The sequence below is a fragment of the Rhamphochromis sp. 'chilingali' genome (assembly GCF_963969265.1).
Source record: "Rhamphochromis sp. 'chilingali' genome assembly, chromosome: 19".
NCBI lineage: Eukaryota > Metazoa > Chordata > Actinopteri > Cichliformes > Cichlidae > Rhamphochromis > Rhamphochromis sp. 'chilingali'.
The window spans coordinates 2649151-2665320 of NC_137946.1; positions in this window are offsets into that span (position 1 = coordinate 2649151).

A 16170-nucleotide genomic window follows, 5' to 3' on the forward strand; every position below is an offset into this window, starting at 1 on the left:
ACAATATCTGCTATACAATACCATTCGGAAAAAATCTGATTGGCATCAATTTCATTTTTTAGCACGAAACACAATCCAAATGCAGCAAAAACATGGATGGATGTCAGTGCCTCCACATTACTGAAGCAGCGTGGGATCATCTTGATAGACTGGCACAAAGACCAGCTTTGAATGTCCTTCAACAAGCCTGGAGAACTATTCCTGAAGTCTGCTTTAAGGAATTACGAGAAAGCTTTCCTAAGAGTGTGATGGAGTATTAGGACCACATTAAGAAATAAAAATGTATTGTTCATTTTGAGAATAAGGTTGAAACACTATAACATGAAGATTAAAGTTAGATTGTTATTTCAGGTCAAACAACTGATGCTGAATTATCATTTATCCTTTTCATTGGCAAGCTTAAATATGAAAATTATTCATTCTGAAGATATAAGGCAGCAGTATTCAGGCTCAGTTTAATTTCAAGTGAATGAACCTTTCATATATTCAGTGTCTGTATCCCTGCATCAAATTCCATTCAGTCATCAACAATATTTCTTATTCATTAAAAAGACTGTTTAGAAATGTGTACAGATGATCACCTGTTTGGATTTTTATTATGTGTGTCAGCCTCATTTTCAGCTGGAAACACCTTCCTGTGTGTTTGTGCATGTTATTAGAGAGCAGATGATGGTGTTTAGAAAAAGAAACTATTCAAAATAATGTGCGCATATAAACAGACTAATCAGAGAAGAACACATCTCAGTCCTCTTGATGTGGGCTTCTCTTCATCAATCAAGAGTGTGAAAAAAACTGTCTTTTTTTCTTTCTTTTCTTCTTTTGACATTTCACTGTGCTTGGCATGTTGAGAAGGTTTTTGTTAATAAGGAAAAGTTGAGTAAAAGTATGCACAAGTTTAACCTGCTAGGAAAGAATGTAACATCCTGTGATTTTTATTCCTGAGGTGAGAATTTGTCAGATCAGATTAATGATACTGTGATACAATTTCAAAGGTGTCATATAGAGAAAGAAGAAGCCTTGATACAGTATTAAAACATAAATCCCTAGTCTCACATTCAATAAATATTTTCTTAAGCTGGCCATGACAACACTGACATGTGCTTTTAATGGCAACATTTCTTCCTCTGAAAGTGTTTTTTCTGCTTTAGAATTTGTATAAACACTTATTGGTTTGCAGAGACGTAATTATTGCATCATACATACAAATCTAGCTTCATTGTTGCAGGACGCTGGAGGGGGTATTCATTTTTGGGTTTCTGCTTCAGAAGCCTTATTATGAATGATTGCATGATTGAATCGACACTTTTTTATTATTTTTTACATTTTTGTTAATTTACCAAAATTAATCCAATTACAGCATTAGAACAAAAGTCAGGGAATCCGGAATGTTAAAATTTCCTAGTAATACATTTTTCTTATGCTTATGCAGAAAGCTTGAGTTACATTTCCTGGCAAACAGACTCACACGACTCCATTCATGTTACAGTTTTAGGATTTGAGTTTTGCAACGAAGCAGCTATATTACCTTTTGTCAAGAACTAGAAATATTCTTTTTGAACTTCAATGCATTTTATGCCCCTGTAGAAATGCTATCTTCAAGGATAGCAGTGCATTTTCTTGAAAAGACAATAACAAAGACTTACATGGACAGACTTGGAATTTTCATAGACTTGATAGACTTGATAATGTAATTTAAATACTAATATCAGAAAGCTTATGCTTAAAATAAAAATGCTTACATGTTGATGTATAGAAAGTAATTTCACTTAATTAAACACAACAACATAGGATGGATGAGTATTGCATGGGAATGCCACCAGTAGCTGGAGTCAGAAACCAAGGTGCAAAGTCTGAATGATGTCTTTAAACTGTTTTTTTTTTTCATCTTTAATGACTTTCAACTTGTGCACACAACTGTTGCTTTTTTAAACTCACTGAAAACTTACACTATACAATAACATGCTTTTGATTGCAGCTGTGGATGGCTAATGAATGGGCAGTTAAATGGTGACTGTATTAAATCAAGTGATAATGAACAATCGCATTACTGTTCAAATCACAAGGCAATTAAGGACTTATGAAAAGTTTAGCATCCTGAAATCCTGATCTGCTGAATCTACATTGCACTGACTTTATTCTGATTATACCTGATAGATGAAGCCGTTAACTCTGACCTCCACATACACAAACTTTCTACAGATGAACAGCTCGTATTGCCAACCTGTCCTCACTTGTCAGTAGGACACTTTAGAGTGCATCCTGGTTTGATTTGTTATCATTGTGGACTCAACAGTGACAGGTAAATAGAATTACTAAAGTGAATTTCACATCAGCAAGTGGGATGTTTGGGTTTGGAGGGGAAAAATAAATCAGATAAGCCTGAGATATCTAAAACCTGAGAAATAGTTTTAAAAGAATTTAGTATATATGAGTTATTAAAAAAGTGTAGCAAGTGAGAGTTTAATAATTTTATATGTGGGTGTATGTGATTACAGCTTTCTACTGTGAAGATGTTTACAAGTACAGACGGTGTGAAGTCTAACATTTCAGTGAAAGCGTTAATGAGTACCGGATAGTGCTGTGCCAACAGTACATTTCACAGCTCAGACAGGCAAAATGTTCCTACTTTCAGCACAGTTTGTGTTTGCAACAAGCATCATCTTATTAGTTTAATTAGAAAATCATCAACTCTGGAACCATACACCCTGCAGTCGGGAACCGATGAGATGTATATATCACAGCTCATAATGATACTGAGATTGCTATAAGAAAATATAGACTAAACAATAAACACCGTGACACTAATAAATGAAGTCTTTACAATATTTGTGAAAGAACGTGTTCTAAAGAACATACTGAGAGTGGTATTATAATAGGATACTACCATTGCAACTAGTCCGTTTGGGACATTTCTTCCTTCCTGGTTATTCCAGCATCAGCTTTAAGTGGTGTTATTGCAAAGTGGAAGCATTTAGGAACCCCAGCAACTCAGTGGCAGACCTCATAGTTACAGAGCAGGGTCACTGTGCTGAACTGTCACCAACACTCTGCTGACTCAATGATTGCAGAGCTCCAAACCTCCTGTGGTATTAACATCAGCACAAAAGCGGTGTCCTGAGACACCTTGGCATGAGTTTTCATGGACGAGCAGCTCCTGTAGGTGTAATGTGTAAATGCACAATAGCGTGAAATTTAAGCTAAATTCTAAAGAACAGTAAGGAAGCATTAGCCTGAAATTGTAATTATAACATTAGAGATCTGAAGCCTTGGCGGCTCTGAGGATTCATTTTCTGTCCACCATTTAACAAGGAAACATGCTGCACTGTTACTGTATCTAATTATGCACACGACCAGCCTCCTCATAGAGTAATGTATTGCCAGCTATCAGCCTTTGGAGCCTGATATAAACAGCAAGCCAAAAACTCCAACTCTACTTGGCAATCAAGTACTTTTTGGCCACTACAGTCCTACATATCAAGGCAAATTGTACACATGCCATTCTACATCTACAGTTTGTTGTGAAAAACCCACATAGCATTGTAATAATATAATTGCCATTTAAAATCATATGTACCAAAAATAAGATGCCAAAGCAGTTGTCACACCTCAGGCTGGAATTAACTGAGAGCTCAGGGAGAGCGAGCTTCTCTGCAATACCTTTATGTAGTCTCATCCTCGCATGATAGGGAACCTTCATCAAACACTCTTAATAAAATTCGTTCAAAGATTTATACAGTCATTTGAAATGAAATGTGGATTTAGATTGTTGTCTGTTTTCATTTCCTCTCTATAGAGAATGCTGAACAACCTTCTTGTGCTGCCTGGGCAAAGCACGAGGCCACCCCACTGACACTAACAATGAGAAGATGAGGAGTGAAAGTGTTACACTGTCAAATAGCAGCAAGACCTTGATGCCAGCTCTTGCTCTTGACGAAGGCAGTCGCACTTTTCTCCTCCTCCTCTAACTTAGCTTTCCTGCTTAGCCTCTTATGTCCTTGTCTAGTCTCGTGTTTTTTGTATTACTTTTCCCTGGAACACTCTCTCACAGTCTGTTCTCTAAAACCTAAAAGAGGAATTATGGATTTGATCAACTGGTCCCTAAATGCAATTGACACCCTTTTCTCAACGAGAAGTTTGGGCTTGGGTGAGCCTGACTGCTGAAGATATCTACCTATTTGGAACCATGGTAACAGGGTTCTTGCTGATCGGAGCTGGCTTGGCCCTGACTTATCAAAGAATTAAGAAAGCGGAACCGGCTGTTCAAACCTCCACAAGGCTGCCCGCTGGGATTGAAACGATGGACGAGGCGTGAGTTTCTCAAAACGGGCTCATTGAGTGCAGCACGGATAAGATCTTGGAGAAGCTTACAGCTGCCGTGAATACTCAGAATAAGATCTCTGAGTGCAGACTGGATTACATCTTGGGGAGGCTCACTGTGGTCGTGAGTTCTCAGAATCGGCTCTTTGAGCACAAGAATGACAACATCACTGAGCGCAAGTTTGATAACATCATGGAGAAGCTCACGGCTCTCCAACGGCAGATTGAGAGACCAGTGTTGGACTGTTAGAACTGCTTTGAAATTCATATGAGCTGTTCGCACTAAAGTAAAAAGCACCATCACTTCATGCGGAGACCCTTCGGCTCCCGCCTTGCGACCGCAGCTGGCGCCGAACAAAAACACCCTGATAACGACTGTGTTTAGACTGTTCTTCCCATTCCATGCAAGGCCACCTGGGTTGGCTGGAAGACTGTTTACTTAGCCTAGCAGGGCGAAGGACACTGTCTCAGCTGAACTCTGGACACACACACACACACACACACATATACACTGATATGCACACACTCATCCCCCCCTCCCTTTCCTTCGATGCTTGTTCCCTCCTGGGAACACGGCGGGTCTGAGCCCACGCTGGAATGGTAGCGCTGGGCAGGATGGCTGCTGTGTTTGCTTCGGATTACTCCTCACCCCCCACCCTACCCTGTGACTTGTCACGTGTTCCATAATGTTGTGCTGTGGACATTTATGTGCTTTTTGTGCAGAGGAGTTTTTTTGTTTCCTGTTCTCATGCTGTCCTCCCAGGAGCCCAGCATGAGTAGAGGTCTCTTTTTTTCCTCTTGTACTTTCCCATTGTAGTGTATATTTCAGTGTTTTTTTTCTGTAACGCTACCGATCTCCGACCTGTATCCCCATGTGATGTCTGTGTTGTGGGGGGGGGGGTGCCCTATTTCACTGCAGGGCAACCTGCACATGGCGAATAAAGCCTTGATTGATTGATTGATTGCAATTTAAAGAGTTTGTATGTTTAAAATATGTTTAACATTGGCAACTGTTGTCAGCATAATATGCAACCACAAAATCACCACTGGCACCGTCTACGCCTACTCTCATTCACTTTGGTTTTGGGCACACCATAATCCGATTACAGCCTCTAGTTGGAGTCCTTCTGTTAATATTCCCTTTTTTTTTTTTTTTTTTTTTGCTGTTTTGCATACTTGCATATTTGATGACGGAGTAAAAATTTATCTGCTTGTTTTCCCCGAGGCAATCAGTATTCATCAAAATTCATGTCTTATCGGTGTATCAATTAATTTAATATGGCCTTAATGAAGTAGTAATTATTTTAAGCTACTTATGTGACCATTCTTATAACGGAAATCAAATCAGCAGCCAGAGGCAAATGACAATCAGTTCCATCAAAACTCAGTGTATACATGAATTGTAATATTCTGCAAGACATGTAATGAGATAATCCAATTATTCTTATGATCAAAGTGAGAAACAACAAGTCTCTGCAAGTGGTTTATGCTCATTTAGCAGCTAGTGAGTTGCAGTGAAGTGACATCACAACATGCTTGTCTTTACATCTGAAAGATAACTGGTAATATTCTCTAACAGGAGATCAGTGCAGATTGGGATGAATTAAAAACCAGTGCTGTCCCGACCTTTAAAAAGAGAGTGGTGCAATCAACATGAAGTACAGACTTAAAACAACTGGAAAAGTCAAACTATAGGGATAAAACCACATGTATTATTCATGTGTGTACAACCCTCATGTTAAATTTAAATAAATTAGCATTCACTCACATTTCTCTGAATGGAAGTTTGTCCCCACCCCCGATATCCACACATAGAGGCAATTTTATCTTTCAGTGGCTTTAAAAATAGACTCAAAACAATCAGAAGCACATGTACAATCATCCTACAATCAAGAAGGAAATGTATGCACACAGCCGCAGCCGTTTCCATTATATACAGCCACTTTATCCATGCCACTCATCCTGATTACAAAAACACATAGATACACAATATGCATACATTAACTTGTTTACTAGTTTCCCGGTTGTTGCGATTGCTTCGGGGGGGACTTTAAAAGTAGTGCAATAACTTTTAAGTAGACCGATCTCAGATGCCAGAATGGGTCATTTAGTGGAAGAAGGACACACTGCTGCTCCACTTCACCGATACTGAAGAGGGGGTTTATCCCATTCAGGCCCCGGCTCCTTCAAGTTCAGCTTTAACTGGATGTGGAGGATGTGCTTGGCAAACAGACACGCTGCTGCAATGTTGTTTTTGGAAAAGCAGAATCATTTTAATGCAGCGCTATTACTGCACTACACAGTATCACAAAGCAGCTGATAAACTGCAGCATCTGTTTATCGTTTGTTTCATGTTTAATCATTTATAAGTATCTGGATCGTTTTTGAGTGTGGGAAAATTTGGTCGATTTATAATGTTATGTGACCTCAGAGCAGCTTGGTATTTAGGGGCAACAACACTATGGGGAAACTGCCAAATGACACTTTATCATGCTGACATAATGAATAACAACTGGCCTAATAATAATTCATTTATTTTTTTAAAATATGGATGATTCGAAAAAAAAGAACAAGTTGAGAAGTGGGCTGGGTAATAAATTATTTGTAAATGTAGCAAAACTACAATATTAAAATAACAAGTCAGGCTAAAGACCCCAATGATCAGCTGATCCCCTATGAGCATATGATACACACATGTAGTTTTGTAGTCTTGTGTAATTCTGTTCCTGTGAATCAAAATTACTTCAGAGATGTTACATTTAATCAAATCTGAGTTCTAAAGAAAAGGGCAGAGTGTAGTTATAGGGGCTGAAAACTGCAGCATGTTTGAAATAAACTCAAACAAGACTTGGCAAACGCATCACACCATTACACTTACAGTATGTTATGCCTATGTTTAATTTGGATGTGTGAAAATATACATGTTGTTGCTCGGTTTCAACACTTTTAATTGGAATCATCAGCCAGAAAATGTGCAATGACACAACCAATGATGAGCCAATCAGCAGTTCCCAATAACAAAATGTGCCAAATATTGTGTTTTCTGTGTTAGTGATCCATTTTGTGAACTACAAAAACACTAGCCAAATAGCACCAGCATGTCCTGTATGAAATGTATCAGACACTGCAATACCATTAGCCTAGATTAAAATATTGCTTTGTTTCTATTTAGCAGGTAAAGTGGGTGCAGTTTTACCATAAGACCTCACAACTTTAGTGGCAAGCTGCTTGTCTCAGGACTCTCCCTGTCTCCAGCCATGTATTGTTATCAATATAATGCAGTCATATTATAAAATCATCCCACAAAGAGCGTGTAAAAATAAAATAAGAAAAGAAATAGTCAGCTTTAGTAAGACATTTGCTCACGTTCAGAAAAAGGCCCATTTTCTGTCTTCCCATGTGTGAAGCTCGTTAGCTCATCATGAATCAGCAGGATGACGTTCTGTATCTTCTTGGCATTTGGTAAGACTGAGTCACAGTCGGGCTGAACACTTTAGTGTCAGTACAAATGGAGAATGCTGCACAAATTTGAGTGTAATACAAAAGAAATGCATTTCTCTTATATCGTCCAAGTCTAACATAAAATGCATTGAATTGAATTACAAAGCTTTCTGGCTGCTGCTAGCGTAGTCAGTCGGGTTTGTAGGTTTGCATTGTTCTGGAGGAAGTGAGGGCTATCTAGCTTGTCAGTATGTTACCTGAACCATACTCTGATCTCCAGCACTAAGTATGCAATTGGTGGTTGCCATTTGTAGTCAGAATATGCAAACTCAGCTCCTTCCTCCATCCTAACACCAGTGGAAATGTTTGTTTGTTTGTTTGTTTTTTACAATAATGTATTTAAATTTCAAATATCTTCAAGTTTTGCTTCTATTTTCTTACCATAACACAAAGTTATTTTTGTAGGTTGACTGTTTTAAGGGAAATCGGGTACTTTAGCAACCTAACTAAAATAACTAGCCACTTCCAGAAAGCTAGCCAGCTACAACTCAAGGACCAAGGAGAAGGTTTTTAGGACACAGCCTGCAATTTACAAAACAAAAACAAAAAAGTGTTTTTTTGACAGTCACATTCTCACTCACAGAACTCTCAGTCAACATGCTGTCATCCAGCTGTCAACAATAAAATGTCCTGTAACATCCTCAAAGATTCAGAGGAAAAGTTTCCAGTGAAAATAACATGAACTCTGGCATGTTTGGGCCTTAATACAATTCAAGCTCAGTGCTCACACCACTTTCCAGATATGACTCCCCATAACTTTTTTCTCCAAAATAAAATGCAAAAAAAGTTATTTTGATATCGTAATTAATAACAAATTTACACCTACAATTGTTCACAAAAGGACAACCAGGTACAGTGTTTGCTTTCTGAAATCGCGCCCTCACAAACTGTGGTTCACAGTTTCAGCAGTGATCAGGTTCATACTCTACAAGAACTATGGGGAAGCCCTATTTTGAGAGCATTTAATTATACAGAAAAGTACATGATGGAGTTGAGACAAAAAAATTGAACCTTATTAACTAAAGCTGTCAACAAATTGTGAAGAAGTGATTGACCTTATGTCAGAATGGTGGCCTGGAAAAGGCAAAGCCTCTCAAGGAAATGATAAACTAAGAAGAAACAGCAAAACATAACACAACAGCAAGCACACATCTCAATAAATTTGGACCCACCACTAATAAAATAATCTTGCTACTTCGCTGACCCACTTCCACTACGCTGCTGTATGCAGCCACATATGCTGATGCCATAACACTGCCTCCACCATGTTTTACAGGTTATATTATTTCCTCTGTCCAATAAAGTGTTTCATAACTCGCTTTCCGATGGCTAAGAGTGAAAACAGCTGCACCTTACACCTTGTCGTAACCGTTTGTATATCCATTCATGAATGCACCCTTTTGATGTAGACCTTGACAATAATATGCCAGTTTCCTTCAAAGTATTCTTGAGTGCAGGATTTTTCTTCAGCCTCTGAGCTCAACATTCACTTTGTGACTGTTTGATTTTGCAAAGAGTGTCATTGTCCAAAATTCTATAGATCTGTGCTCTTGCTTCGTAGTCATTGCACACAAAACGCTCACTCAGTTAGCACTCTATTGTCTACACTTTTTTTTTCAGTGTATCTGACATGAGAGAGTACAGTTCAGAGTAAACTTCAGAGGACCTGGCATCCTGCTTCATAGCGTGATAGTGCTGGTTTGGCGAGGAACCGCTCTGTGTATTGATCTGCTCATGCACTATTCCCTCTACTTCGTGTGAGAATTTGCCTCTGATCTGAACCAACTTTCAAGTGGGTAAAAACAATCTGACTCAAAGGCACTTTTTTTTGTAATGTACATCAATAGAGTAGCAGAGTGTGCAGAAAAAAAGCAAGCCTCCAATAGTGGTTCAAAGGGTAATGATTTACCCTCTGAATGGCCTATCCATCAGAGCTACCCTTAATTCTGCTTTATACCGATCTAACACAAGTTGATGCAAACTCAAAATAGTTCAGGAGGATTTCAAAGTGAAATGTCATTCCATTGGGGCGATCGTGGCTCAAGAGTTGGTAGTTCATCTTGTAACCGGAAGGTCGCCGGTTCGAGCCCCGGCTTGGACAGTCTGTGTTGTTGTGTCCTTGGGCAAGACACTTCACCTACCGCCTACTGGTGATGGCCAGAGGGGTCGATGGCGCGATATGGCAGCCTCGCTTATGTCAGTCTGCCCCAGGGCAGCTGTAGCTACATCTGTAGCTGCCTCCACCAGCGTGTGAATGAATAGTGGAATTGTAAAGTGCTTTGGGGGCCCCGATAAGCGCTATATAAATCCAATCCATTATTATTATTAAATTTCCAGACAAATCTTAATTCCAGTGAAGATTTTTCAACAAGACTCATTTGTTCGACAACATAAGGTGAAGCACAAATGGCGAGGTAAATTATTGAACATCGCTACAAATCTTAGTGTGATGATAGTAGTGTATGTATGTATACATGCACCCTATCTCCTACTTAAAAGGTTGAATCCTAGTTTGCAAGAACATCGTCACACATACAGCGATGATTAACATCTATATGTTATTACAAAAATCTTTATATTGATTCATATTCATCATCCCTCAATGTTACACTGTCCACTTGTATCACTTGGCACATTCAGTGTGGAAATTTGTTCAAGTCACCAGTACAGCGATTATTCACACCTCTGTGTTTTTAAAAAGAACTATTATTACAATTATTCAAATATTTATTATAAATATTTGAATAATTATAAATTTAATATAAATTCTTTGGATTTTCCTGTATATTATGTTCATATTAGTGCTGTCACCGTTAATCTGGTTAAAATGACATTAATGCCATAACCGCCCGTGCGTGGAGCTGCACGGCGTCAAAGCGTTAGCGGGGTTAGCTTGTTTTAACACGATAACTCGCTAACGGAGATTTGCCGCGTTAATGCAGTTATGGCATTAACGTCATTTTAATGAGATTAACGTTGACAGCACTCGTTCATATGTTTTTACCGTATTACCTAATCAGTCTGTGTTTCTTTCATGTGTCATGCTCAGTGTTTGTCGCCCGTAAAATAACTTATTTCTAAACGTGCTGCTGGTTACAATAAAGATAATAATGTACTGTAACTTTTTACAACAAGTTTTCCTCAAGTAATCAGCACACTAATAATTTGCTCCATCATTTGATAAATTGTTGGTGATACTTGAAACCATTAAAGCCAACTTAATCTTTAATGTCGCAAAACTGAAAGTTTCAAACCTGCAAATGAGCAAAACTGAAACACTGACTTGAATAAAACATCTTAATTAGCTCTGATGATATCTTTTTTTTTCAGTTTGATTTACATTTTTAGTGCAGTTTTCTTTATTTATCTTTATTGCTTTTACTGTGCTGTTTATGCCAGTGGTTAAGACACAGTTGATGGCAATATAGTTTTATAATAGTACATCTAAAATGCTGCAAGGCTTTGTGAAACGGTAAAAGATGCTTAAGCGTTATACTGCATATTCATCAGTGACAATATTTTGAGAAAGACAAGTTGGCAGCTAAGACTCCTTGAATATCTTCCAAAGTCTAATTAACAGACGTAGATATCAGCAGTACTGTGCAGTCAAAGATGACAGACTGTATCACAAGACACGAATCACTCGGTGTCACTCTTTATTTCAGAATCAAAACAGATTTAATGATCCGTAAAAGTATAAAACATTGACCCCATTAACTCCTAACTGACGCACCTGTGATCCTCAAAAGTTCTCTGTATTTGAGCTATTCAGAGCACCGGAGGATTTGTCAAGATGATCTCTATTACACTTTAGTCTATAGTTCGATAAGCACTGACACGGCGTGAAAAACCTATAAACATGCAGAAAACGTGTCTTATCTGTTGATCCTACATATTTGAAAAGATGGATGACTCAAAGGAGAAAAGATAAAAAGGGTTCAAACCTTAATTGCAGACCGGAGCTGCTCAGCATCCACTTCTCTGCGTGTTGCCTTCTCCTGCACTGCTTCTGCTTCCAAGCTCAAACGATCTTGCCAAAGCAGATTTCAGACACTCTTTGCTGCAGTCACTGCCGTTCATACACAAACGCTGCAACCCTGAATGAATGAATAGAGCTTACAGGTGTACATGTCGGGAGAGCGCTGCCAGAGCTCATGGCGTGCTCCAGCGCTCACAGACTGAGACGTGGAAGAAGAGAGGGCAGCTTATTTGGCATTATCATCCCACCCTCCCTCTGGTCTACTCTCCTCCCGTTCCTCTCTCTGTCACTGTCTCCTCTCTTATTCACCTTTTTATCCCCTGCCTTTCCCCTCAAAGCAACTGCTCGGCTTCCTCTTGTCTTGCTGTAATTATGAGTGTAAGTAATTGTCTTATTCCAGCAAGACGGTGTACGTGAGAGAGAGGCAGACACGACTTGAAGCAAGCCATCTGTGAGAGAGTATTTATATGAAACTGAAGGAGAATCTCTGCTTTTGAGGGAAGGACCATCCTCTCTGAGACAAACAGCTACTGGCATGTATCAGAGAGGGATGAACAGCCGACTTCGTACAAGAAGAGGAGAATGAAAGAGCCTCCCGTGTCTTCGAGATCTAAGGTGCACACAATGAGGAGCTGGTGATTTAAAGAAGCATAAAATTACCTTGGACACAATTACATTTTTTGACAGTGAAGAATCACCTCTCTGGAACCCTTAAGTGCTACTTTTCCTCTTTTTGAAAGGTGTGACATTTAGAAGAAATGCTTAGCCACTAAACTTGAATCTAACCTTTACTAAATAATGGATTGTGGCTGTGAATCATGTGACACCTCAGTAATTGAAAAACAATATGAAAATTCCAGAGGTTCGCTTCGACAGTTGTAAGTCCACAGCTGTGTGCACTTTAGTTCACTCAGTCATGTATATTTATTAAACGCAAGAAAACAATGTTGCTTTAAAGAAGACATGCGCTCCAGTCTGGAAGCGATGAGGTGAAATAACTCTCCTAAAGCCATCAGTCACGTTGTGAAATATTTCCACTCTGATGCCATTTTTGCTTCGCTTCACATACACACACTTCTGACTAGAAGCATTTAAACATCTATGAGAGTCTAAATGATTGTCTTTTCCATCTATTATGGCAATACATGTCCAACAAGGCTGTTGCTTAGTTTCCAAAATAAAATGTCACGAGTAGTTGTTATTTGTGCTCTGTCTGGTTGTGTATTTTCTTTTTAAAGCAGCACAGGCATCATCCATCTAGTTTCATCAAAATGAGCCTGGACAGTGCAACAGCTGTGGCATTTCAAACTTTGAATGTTGAACTTTAAAGTTTGTCCCCAGTCACAGAGATTCGTAAGTAAGACTAAATGTGATCAACTTCACTTGTCTTCAGAGGTGGGCAGTAACACGTTACTTGTAACTCACAGAGTAACGCGTTACTTATAACGCGTTACTGTAATCCGATTACACGTTACTGTAATCCCTTACTTTACTCAAGTAACGAGTAAAGTAAGGGATTACTATTGCAAAAACGGTAATTAGATTACCGTTACTTTCCCGTAGGAACGCTGCGTTACTGCGTTACTAAAACCGTGATTTTTTTGCGAGAATGTCTCACGACAGTGACGTAAGCGAGTGCGACGTTGGTGACAACAGCTGTGTGCAGATCAACAGTGGATAATATATCGAGTGTGGGAGAGAGTATGAGCGTGCAGCGTTTAAAGCGTGGAAGTACTGACCTTACTTTGAGTTTGATTCCATAAAAAGTGACAAAAACATTAGTGTCCGCTGTGCGTGGGAAGAAAACTTCTTTTTACAGTGAAAAAACCCCTAAACTTCCAAGCAAGCACCGAGTAGCTACGACGTAATGGGAAACTCACAGAGAAACTCGCGGATTCTTCCACTGACCGCGGCACACCTGCACCAGGGTAAACCTCCGCCTACCCCTCTCCTGCTTTACAGGTGAAAATAGAGCAACAGGACCGCTGAGTCTTTGACTTTATTTATTTTCTGCTGTGTTTTACTTGCATCTATTTGAAAGACTGAGTGTAAACACAAAAAAAATTTATGTGCTGGAATGTGCAGAAAATAAGTTTAAATGTTAAACTAATTTCTTCCAGTCAGAGAATGTTGCAGATAATTAAATTTTTGCTTGATGCATAAAGTTAAAAGGTTAAAACTAATAAAACAAGTTTTAAAAAGAGACTTTTCCATTTGATTACATTTTGTATGATGGATTATGCAGAAAAAGTAGAATTGGGCTGAAAGATCTATCACTTTATCACCTATTCAGGTTGTAAATCGTGTTTTTAAAAAGTAACTAAGTAACTAAGTAATTAATTACTTTTGAAAAATAAGTAATCAGTAAAGTAACGGGATTACTTTTTGGGGGAAGTAATCAGTAATTAGTTACTGATTACTTTTTTCAAGTAACTTGACCAACACTGCTTGTCTTGCAAGGCAAAGAAGAAAAGCTGCAGTCGTTTACTGACATTGGTTGTGTGGAGCTAAAAACCTAATTGCTATTTTTTTTTCAGCTGTGAGGCCTCTAGTTGTTAAACCATTGTTTATAATGAAAGAAAAGTATTATATAAACGTCAGCCTGTGGCCACTGGCTAAAACAAGTGACTGCTCTGGATTTTTCAATATTAAACCTTTTAAATATTTGATTACAGTTTGTAGCGGGCCAAACACAGTCAGAATGTCATTTTAAAGTTATTTTAAATAATAACTCACCTCACTTACTCACCAATAAATATATGTCTAACAGTTTTTTAATCTCACTCTTAAAGGGGAAAAAAAGCAAATTACTAGTTGTGTTCAGAGAGGAAGGTTTGAGTGCGTACAGCGTGTTGTGTTCACGCTAGCTCAGAATAATATCATATTGCTCTTTTTAGAGTGCTGGTGGTGGTGAAGGATGGCTTTACAATTGTGGAATATTTTCAGTGTGTCTGTGTCTCTACAGTTTGCCTTGCAAGAAGAACAAGTAGGTCAAAGCGCCTCGGGACTCTGTAAGCATTTTGACAGACTTCCAGATCTTCTGGAAGTTGGTCTCCAGAGGGGTGTAGGCAATATTTAGGGCAAACCCCTGCACAGTAATCTCCTTCCTTCAGCTAATGCATTAAAAAACTGGGAACATGAAAGTATTTCAAATAAAGGGAAATAAATGCTCAATGTGATAAAGCTAGGCTAGCTTCATTAAGGTAAGACATACACATGAATCGCTGAAGCACTCATCTGCTTGTTGAGAGATGATACGCATCATTATTATTGTGTTACTGTAAGTACGGTACAATCATTGCATTGCTAATTCTAGTCCCTCACTAAAAGCAAAACCCACCTTGCCACTGTTACCGGACAACAGCTTGCACAAACTGGAGCAATGGTGGTAAGAGGGGCTGCATTGGAGAGAGAACAAGGAAAAGGAAGTTGCAGGGGAAAAAAAGGCTCAGCCTTGCTGAAAGGCCGGGTATTTTGTCTCTGCATGTCTCAATGGGCAGCCCACAATGTGTGTTAATTCATCCCTCACAAAGAGCCTTGAAGCGAGGCTTTCCCAAACCAGCAAACAAATCACTTCTCTCCCTCTCCATTGGTATTCTGAGGATGATTCTCAGGTCTTTGTGTAGGGAAATGAGCAGCGGAATAAGAAACAGATTTAAGTTGAAGGTGCGGTTTACTCAGGGATCGCTTTGATTGAAATACCTCACACACGAACAGAATGTCCTCGTTTTGAGTCTATATCATTTTTTTCCTGTCTATATTGAGACAAATACCACCTCTGTGTTGAGATGAAGTAAACTATTCTGCCGTTAGCAGTCCATTTAAGTAAAATTTAATTAGCTGTTAGCAGCCTGTGATTCCACTCTTTCATTTCATTCATAAATCCTCATTTAATATCTGTTTTGGGAGCACTGCTGCTTAATTTATTATGATATAGCTCTAAAAATGTCTTTATTATAACTGTGTGAGAGAGTGGATATTTTTATAGGCTCTTATTTAGTGCTAATTAAGTTATCCATAAAACAATGCTAAAGGTTAACGTTTTGCTAAACCACATTCTAGTCAGAGTCTGGTCTAATCTGGTTTCCTGCAGCAATAAAATTATTTTAAGTTAATAGTAGCTCAGAAAACCACTGTCATCACCTCATTCATTTTCAGTTGTTTTAACATCAGTTTATTGTTTTGATGTTTTACTTTCCTTCACTATTATTGATTTAGTTCACACTACTCTAATGAGCATCATGAGTTGTTACTGAGATGCAGGTAAGTGACAAGTCAAAGGTGCTTGCAAAGAAAAGCGTCTGGACTTCTTTAAGTTGCTTGAAGACGTTTCAAGCGCCTTTGGCTACGATGACCTGGATGACTGGGAACCT